The 7210-nt window shown below is 40.4% G+C and overlaps 1 protein-coding gene across 1 annotated transcript in view; it reads left to right on the top strand.

The window, feature by feature from the left end:
- Positions 1-5763: 5763 nt before the first annotated feature.
- Positions 5764-7210, top strand: part of KAT6B (lysine acetyltransferase 6B) — a 195391-nt gene continuing 193944 nt past the window's right edge. The window contains exon 1 of the mRNA XM_027129789.1: positions 5764-6369. The gene's annotated coding sequence lies outside the window, so the exon portion shown is untranslated. The remainder of the gene's footprint in view (positions 6370-7210) is intronic.

Raw genomic sequence — 7210 nt, 5'->3', positions numbered from 1 at the left:
TTTATGTTAATTAACTCATTGCATCTTCATAATAACCCCATGAGGTAGATACTATTATTATTCCCATTGTCTAAATGGGGAAACTAAGCTAAAGGACAGCCCTATACGGAGTGAATTAAACCCTCCACGTGTGTTGCTTTCAGAATAGTGGAATGAGACACCTGGAAAGAAGGTGCTACAGCCTTCTCAAAGCTTTCTGTCTCTGATTGAGTGGCTTAATACGAGAGGAAAATAACCTTTTGAATTGAAAATCATATTCTTCAACAATATTAGTTGTAAAAATTTTTTATATTTTATTTATTTTTGGCTGCATTGAGTCTTTGTTGCTGTGCACAGGTTTTCTCTAGTTGTGTCAAGTGGGGGCTGTTCTTTGTTGCAGTGCATGGGCTTCTCATTGAGGTGGCTTCTCTTGTTGTGGAGCATGGGCTCTAGGCATGCAGGCTTCAGAAGTTGCGGTGCGTGGGCTCAGTAGTTGTGGCTTGCGGGCTCTAGAGCACAGGCTCGGTAGTTGTGGCCCACGGGCTTAGTTGCTCCACAGCATGTGGGATCTTCCTGGACCAGGGCTCGAATCTGTGTCCCCCGCATTGGCAGGTGGATTCTTAACCACTGCACCACCAGGGAAGTCCCAAAAATTCTTATATTTTAAAACCCATCCTACCACATCATAACAATTGAGGTGGCTACTGTAAAAACTAACAAATAAATTGCAAACAACATAAGAAGCATTGGTGAGAATGTGGAGAAATTGGAACCCTTGTGGTGCACTGTTGGTGAGAATGGTGTAGTCGCTATGGAAAACAGTATGGCAGTTCCTCAAAAAATTAAAAAATAGAATTACCATTTGATCCAGCAATTCCACTTCTGGAGACTTAAAGAAATAGTTGTATATCCATATTCATAGCAGCATTATCACTATAGCCAAAAAATAGAAGCAACTCAAGAAAATATAATATATCCCTACAATGGAATGTTAATTCATCCTTTAAAAGGAGGGAAGTTCTGACACATGCTACAAGATGGATGAACCTTGAGGACAGTATGCTAAGTGAAGTAAACCAGACACAAAAAGACAAATACAACATTGTAAATCAGCTATACTTCAATAAAAAATTAAATTAAAAAAATTTAAAAAGACAAATACTGTATAATTCCACTTATATGAGGTAACTTCATAATCAAATTTATCAAGATGGAAAATAGAATGGTGGTTGCCGGGACCTGGGGGGCAGGGTGAAATAGGAAGGTATTATTTAATAGGTATAGAGTTTCAATCTTGCAAGATATGAATGTAATTAATGCCACAGAACAGTACACTCAAAAGTGGTTAGGATGGTAAATTTTGTTATATGTATTTTACCACAATAATAATAATAATAAATTTTTAGAAGAGAAAATAAACTACTTATGTGATGGTAGAAGAATGGACCGTAGGCACCAGGAGACAATGCCTTGTCCATTCTATTCATTATCGTGTGTACTCAAACAGCGCCTGGGCTTGTTGTAACTACTTAGATATTGGATGAATAAACGATCATTAGAAAACAAATCCTCCTGCTAACTCCTGTAGCCCATTAGGGAACCCTACAAGATATGGAAAGTAGTGTTGGGAGGAATGGAGAGGAAAAAGTGGAGTCAAGTTCAAGGCCAGTTATTCCAGCCACACTTGAGCCAGGGAAGAGCCGGCTAAAAGGCCCTTGCCGAGGTTGGGAGGTTTCCCTGACTGGGAAGCAGATAGAAGCTGGCGCTCAAGAAACTGATCTCTGTCTGCGTCTGTTGGCCCCACCAGCCTCCCAGGGGCTCTCAAGAGGGACTGAGATGTTACCTGGGACTCCCCTCTCACTTCCCCACTCCTCAACAGTCACCATGACTTTTCCGTTAGGCCTCCATCGCACCTCTAACTGATCCTTCCTTTCTACCTTACTGCTACTGGCCTGTAGCAAAGTGGTTTCTAGTCTGTCTCCTCACCTCTAATCCTTCTCTCCTCCAACCCAAATTATACAAAGTAATCTTTCTAAAATCAGTTTTCATACTTTAACAAAATCAGTAATGAGCCTCATTCTCTACCTACTAAAATCTAAATTTAGATATTTAGAGGACTCCATGGAACTCCATCCTTTCCCAACTGACAAGCAGGTGCTTCCTCTTACCCTACCTATCCTAGGATTTGGGGTGTTTTTTTTTCTTTTACTTTTTATTATGGAATATTCTAACATATGCAAAAGTAGAGAGTACAAAGGATCCCCTGTAGACCCATCCCGTAGCTTCAGCGTTTGTCAACATATGGTCAGTCTTGCTGCATCTGTACCCCAACGACTCCCTGACCCCAGACACTACCATTTTTTTGATTCATGGGCTTTTTAATTCTTTGTTTTCTTCCCTGATTTTCAAATAATATTTCTTATAAAAATGTCAAACATCACAAATATACAGAACAAAGAATGTGAAAGCCTCCCATAATCCCACATTCCTCAGATAATAATCATTGTTCATAGTTTAGTGTAGGTGTTTTTCAGATTTTTTTTGCTGTAAATATATTAACATATAAACTAGTTAATATTTTTCACAATATTAATAACCATATTTAATCTGGTTTGCAGATTGTTTTTCCATTTTAATAATATATCTTGGACAGGTTCCATATTAGATCATGTAGATCTGAGGCAGGAGACAGATGGGCCCCCAGGACAAATGGTTTCAGTTCGTTCCTTGTGGACAGATACTCCAAGACTGGAATAACAGGACAATTAAGAGAGGCGGCTGGGCCCTGCCCAGATACAAGATAAGAGACCACATATTCCTCATTCTCAAAGTCAGAAGACCTCTCCGACTACACATGTGCAGAAAGGCTCCTTGGAGGTCAAAAGGGAAGTGATTCCAGCTAATGCTCACTTACCCATAGGCCTCTTTGGTAGAATCCATCTTGGCTAAGAGATGCACGCGCACACATGGGAAAATCCTGAGCTATACCAAATACCGACTTTGAACCAGGCAAATCAAAATGACTGACCAAAGGAAACCCAGAAGAAATGCCCCATAAAAGTGATTCAGACTGCCACTAGGGGGCAACACTGTCTCTCTGAGCCCATCCGTGTGTCTATCCACACGTACTGTACTCTTTTTTTCTCTTAATAAATACTTTACTTGTTTCACTACTGTGGGAATTCTTTTTCAGCAAAGCCATAGGGCCAGGGCCTTGTCACTGACCACTGGTCTAGTGGCTAGGATTTGGTGCTCTCACCACTGCGACCCGACCTCTATCACTGGCCGGGAACTGAAACCCTGCTTCAAGCTGCTGCAGGCTGAGGCCACCCGAGATCAGATCCACCTTGTTCTTTTTAACAGCCAGATTGTATTATACTATATGCTGTGCCATATTCTATCAGGTTGGCCAAAAAAGTTTGTTTCTGTAACATCTTAGGGAAAAACCCAAATGAAATTTTTGGCCAACCCAATATTTAACCAGCCCCTATAGATGGACAGTTGAGAGAGCAGTTTCCATCTTTTCATCGTTACAAAAAGGTTACAGTGAACATGCTTTTACATGTTTCTGCACTTGTGTAAGTATTTCTATAGGAAAGAGTCCCAGAAGTGGAATTGCTTGGTCCTCAGATGAAGGCATCTTAAGTTTAAACAGATGCTGTAAAATGTATGAAAAGTGTATAACAGTACTTATTTTGCCATATTCTTGCATATAATTAATCTTTCTCATCTTTGCCAAGCTAATAAATTTAAACAATTTCATTCTGATTTAAATTTTTAAAATTCTGAGTTTAAGCCTCTTTCCTTCTATTAACCAAGTATCAAAATTCCTGGGAGGGGGGGCTTCCCTGGTGGCGCAGTGGTTGAGAGTCCGCCTGCCGATGTGGGGGACGTGGGTTCGTGCCCCGATCCGGGAGGATCCCACATGCCGTGGAGCAGCTGGGCCCGTGAGCTGTGGCCGCTGGGCCTGCACATCCGGAGCCTGTGCTCCTCAGCGGGAGAGGCCACAACAGTGAGAGGCCCGCGTACTGCAAAAAAAAAAAAATCCTGGGAGGGGGTGGATGGAGAAGGCGCGTTACTGGCAGAGGAAAAAGGGGGAGAGAGAGCCTGAGCCTGGAGAGGTGGGCAGGTTCTAGATGGCAGGTGTGTTGCGCTTCAGGTTGATATAGCTGCACTATACTACAAGTTAGAAGGTTCGAACCAAAGAGTGACGAGGTCCAGTTCTCTGCATTCAGACTTGGTGTCCTTGAGTAGAGCCTGAAAGCCCACAGCCTGCCTCTGCCTTTATTTCTGGGAGGAGACTTTCTCCAGAAAAGCCTGACTTCAGACCACCAACCCCTTCCCCTCAGCCTTCCCCCTTCAAATGCACCAGGGCTCAAGCAGGGTTTCAGCCAGAGATGGTGGACTTTGGGCTCATCTGAAGATTGAGACACTTAAATCATTAGTGGAAGACACTTTTGTAAAACTGTAATACCTGAATTTCTATATTTCTCAATGTGTAAAATAATTAATAGCAACCAAAACTATTTTTTGCATAGGACCTGAATTCAGAAAATTCAGTGTGTAGCCACTAAATTCATCCACTTTGTCAACCAACATTTCCCAGAGGTTTCCTGAGTGGTACCAGGTATTGTTGCTAGATCCAGAGATACAAAGGAGAATAAGAGAGATTTGGAACAACTTCTATTTCAAAATAAACTGTCAATATCCAATATTATAAACAGATACAAAAAATAGAACTGACAAAAAGAGAATGAGTCAGCAAGAGAGACTCCCTGATCTGTGTTCAAAGGGACAAACACTAAATGCAAAAAAAAAAAAAAAAAAAAAAATTTTTACCATGTTTAAAGATTACCAAAAGGAGATAGTGCAAAAATACAGAAAATAATGTTTTAGACAGTCAGCTGCAAGTGAATATGAACTATAATGAAAAAAAACTTGTTTCAAAATGCAACTCATCTGATAACTTGGTTGTAATATACAAGAATCATGAGCAATTAAAAATATTTTTATCAAAAATGTATAACCTGAATCTAATCTTAGAGAAACATCAGACAAACCCAAACTGAAGGAAATTCTACAAAACAACTGGCCGGTAATCTTTGAAAACATCAAGATCATAAAGACTAGGTTGATTAAAGATGTTTAAAATAAATAAATAAATAAATAAAAAGAAAAATAGTTTACAGTAAAAAAAAAAAGACTAGGTTGAGGAACTCTTCCAGATTAAAAGAAATTAAGAAGACAAAACAACTAAATGCAACCAAGAATGGATCCTTGTCTGGGAAAGAAAAAGCTATTGAGGACTTTATTGGGGCAATTAGTAAAATTTGAATATGAACTCCAGATTAGATAACAGTAATTTAACAATGTTAAATTTTCTGAATTTAATAACTGTACTGTGATTATTTAAAAGGATGTCTTTACTGTTAGCAGCAAAGATGAAAATATTTAGGGGTAAAAGTCTACAATTTGCTCTCAAATAGTTCATTAAAAAGATAAAAATAGTATATATTGTATAGATAGTGATAAAGCAAATGTAGCAATAATAAGAACAACTGGTGAAAATAGATGAGGAGCGTTGGGAGTTCACGGAATTGTTTTTGCAACTTTTCTGTAAATTTGACTTTTTTTCAAAATAAGAAGTGAAAAATAAAAAAGCCTTGGGAATTGCCTGGCTGTCCAGTGGTTAGGGCTCCGGGGATTAAGATTCTGCAAGCCACGCAGAGCGGCCAAAACAATAAATAAAAATAAAAAAGCCTTTAAGATATGTAAAGATATAAAGAAATTTCTCTGTCTTTAGAGAGACATCTCTGAAGATGTCTCTGGTATGGGAGGATTATTGTTTAGACTGGGTCCATCATGCTTTCTGGGAAGAAGGGGCTAACCATTCGAGTAAAGCAGAATTGGATGCCCTAACACAGCCCTCTGATGTCCCTTGTTCATGGAGTGCAGCTGTTAGAAAAGAAAGGATACCAATGGCTGAGCTCCAAAATGAAATCAGCTTTGGGGACAAGGTTTATCTTTGTACCTCTGCCCAATTTTGCCCCTGAACAGCAAGCAGTATGTGAGACCCTGGCAGCAATTCCTAACCTGGCCCACCTCTGCCAAAGGCTGAAAGTTGTCTGTACTCTCTTCCTTTTCCTTTTTTTTAAACTTGAATTTTCCTGTTCCTTCCCCGTGAGGCCAGGAATGCTCTGAAGTTTCCATAGATTGGAGTTAATCATTTGCATAACACAATCTGGGCCACCCTGTTCTTTTCTGGTGGAAAGGAACTTTGCTTTTCCTTGTAGGTCCCTGAGAAGATAAGTTGTGGGTCTTCTGAAGCTGCCCCAGGCCCTGCCGATGGAGATTTGCCCACCAGCTCGCTCAGCAGGGAGCCAGAGAACAGTGAGTCCCCCGCGGGCTGGGAGAGTCTGTCCTGCTTGGGGCTAGACTGGGTGGGACTGGGCCAGGTGGGAGGCTGTGGGTGGACTTGTCAATTCTGTGTGACCTTGAACGTTGAGGCTACTCCTCTGAGGCTGGGATAATATCTTGAAAATTCACTACATTTTCATTACAAGTTGACCATGACTGTTTCATGGAAGAAGCTGATAGGTCAGGAGAATATTTTTCCCTTGTGTACTATGCAGATTTACCTAGGAGGCATGGGTTCTTGGCACTCACTCACTAAGTGGAACTACAGTCACTAACCAGGTATCTTTTGGGTGCTTGCCAGAGGTTCAAGTGGTCAGGGTCCCTGCCCTTAAGGAGCTCAGAAAGAGGGAGAAGCGTCAATGTGTTAGGACAATACACTGTGTCATAGCAGAGAAAGAGCAATTACCTAGAACCTTGACAATATGTTTTTTTATTTTAAAGCTGAATGGCAAAAGCCACAAAAAAATTAAAAGATAAGTGATAAACTAAAGGAAAAGGATTTGCATATGTGTCAACTGAAGAGCTAAATGAATGCAAAAAAAAAAAAAAAAGGCCTATTACTCAATAGAAACTGAGGCCAAAGCAGACAATTCAATGAAAAGGAAACACAAATGGCTGTTAAACATATGAAAAGGTGTTCAACCTCACTCATAATAAGAGAAATGCAAATTGAAATTTCTACAGGATACCACTTTCACCTTGGCCAAAAACGAAGGTTGATAATAATGTTGTTGTGGAGAGCTGCAGAAACAGGCCCTCTGATATTTCTGTCAGAGTGTGCACTGGAACAACCTCTGTGGGGCAAGTTGGCCAT

Source organism: Aethalodelphis obliquidens, unplaced genomic scaffold (assembly GCF_003676395.1).
Source record: "Aethalodelphis obliquidens isolate GAN/ISIS:26980383/991018 unplaced genomic scaffold, ASM367639v1 scaffold37, whole genome shotgun sequence".
NCBI classification, from domain to species: domain Eukaryota; kingdom Metazoa; phylum Chordata; class Mammalia; order Artiodactyla; family Delphinidae; genus Aethalodelphis; species Aethalodelphis obliquidens.
This window is presented reverse-complemented; position numbering and strand designations above follow the sequence as displayed.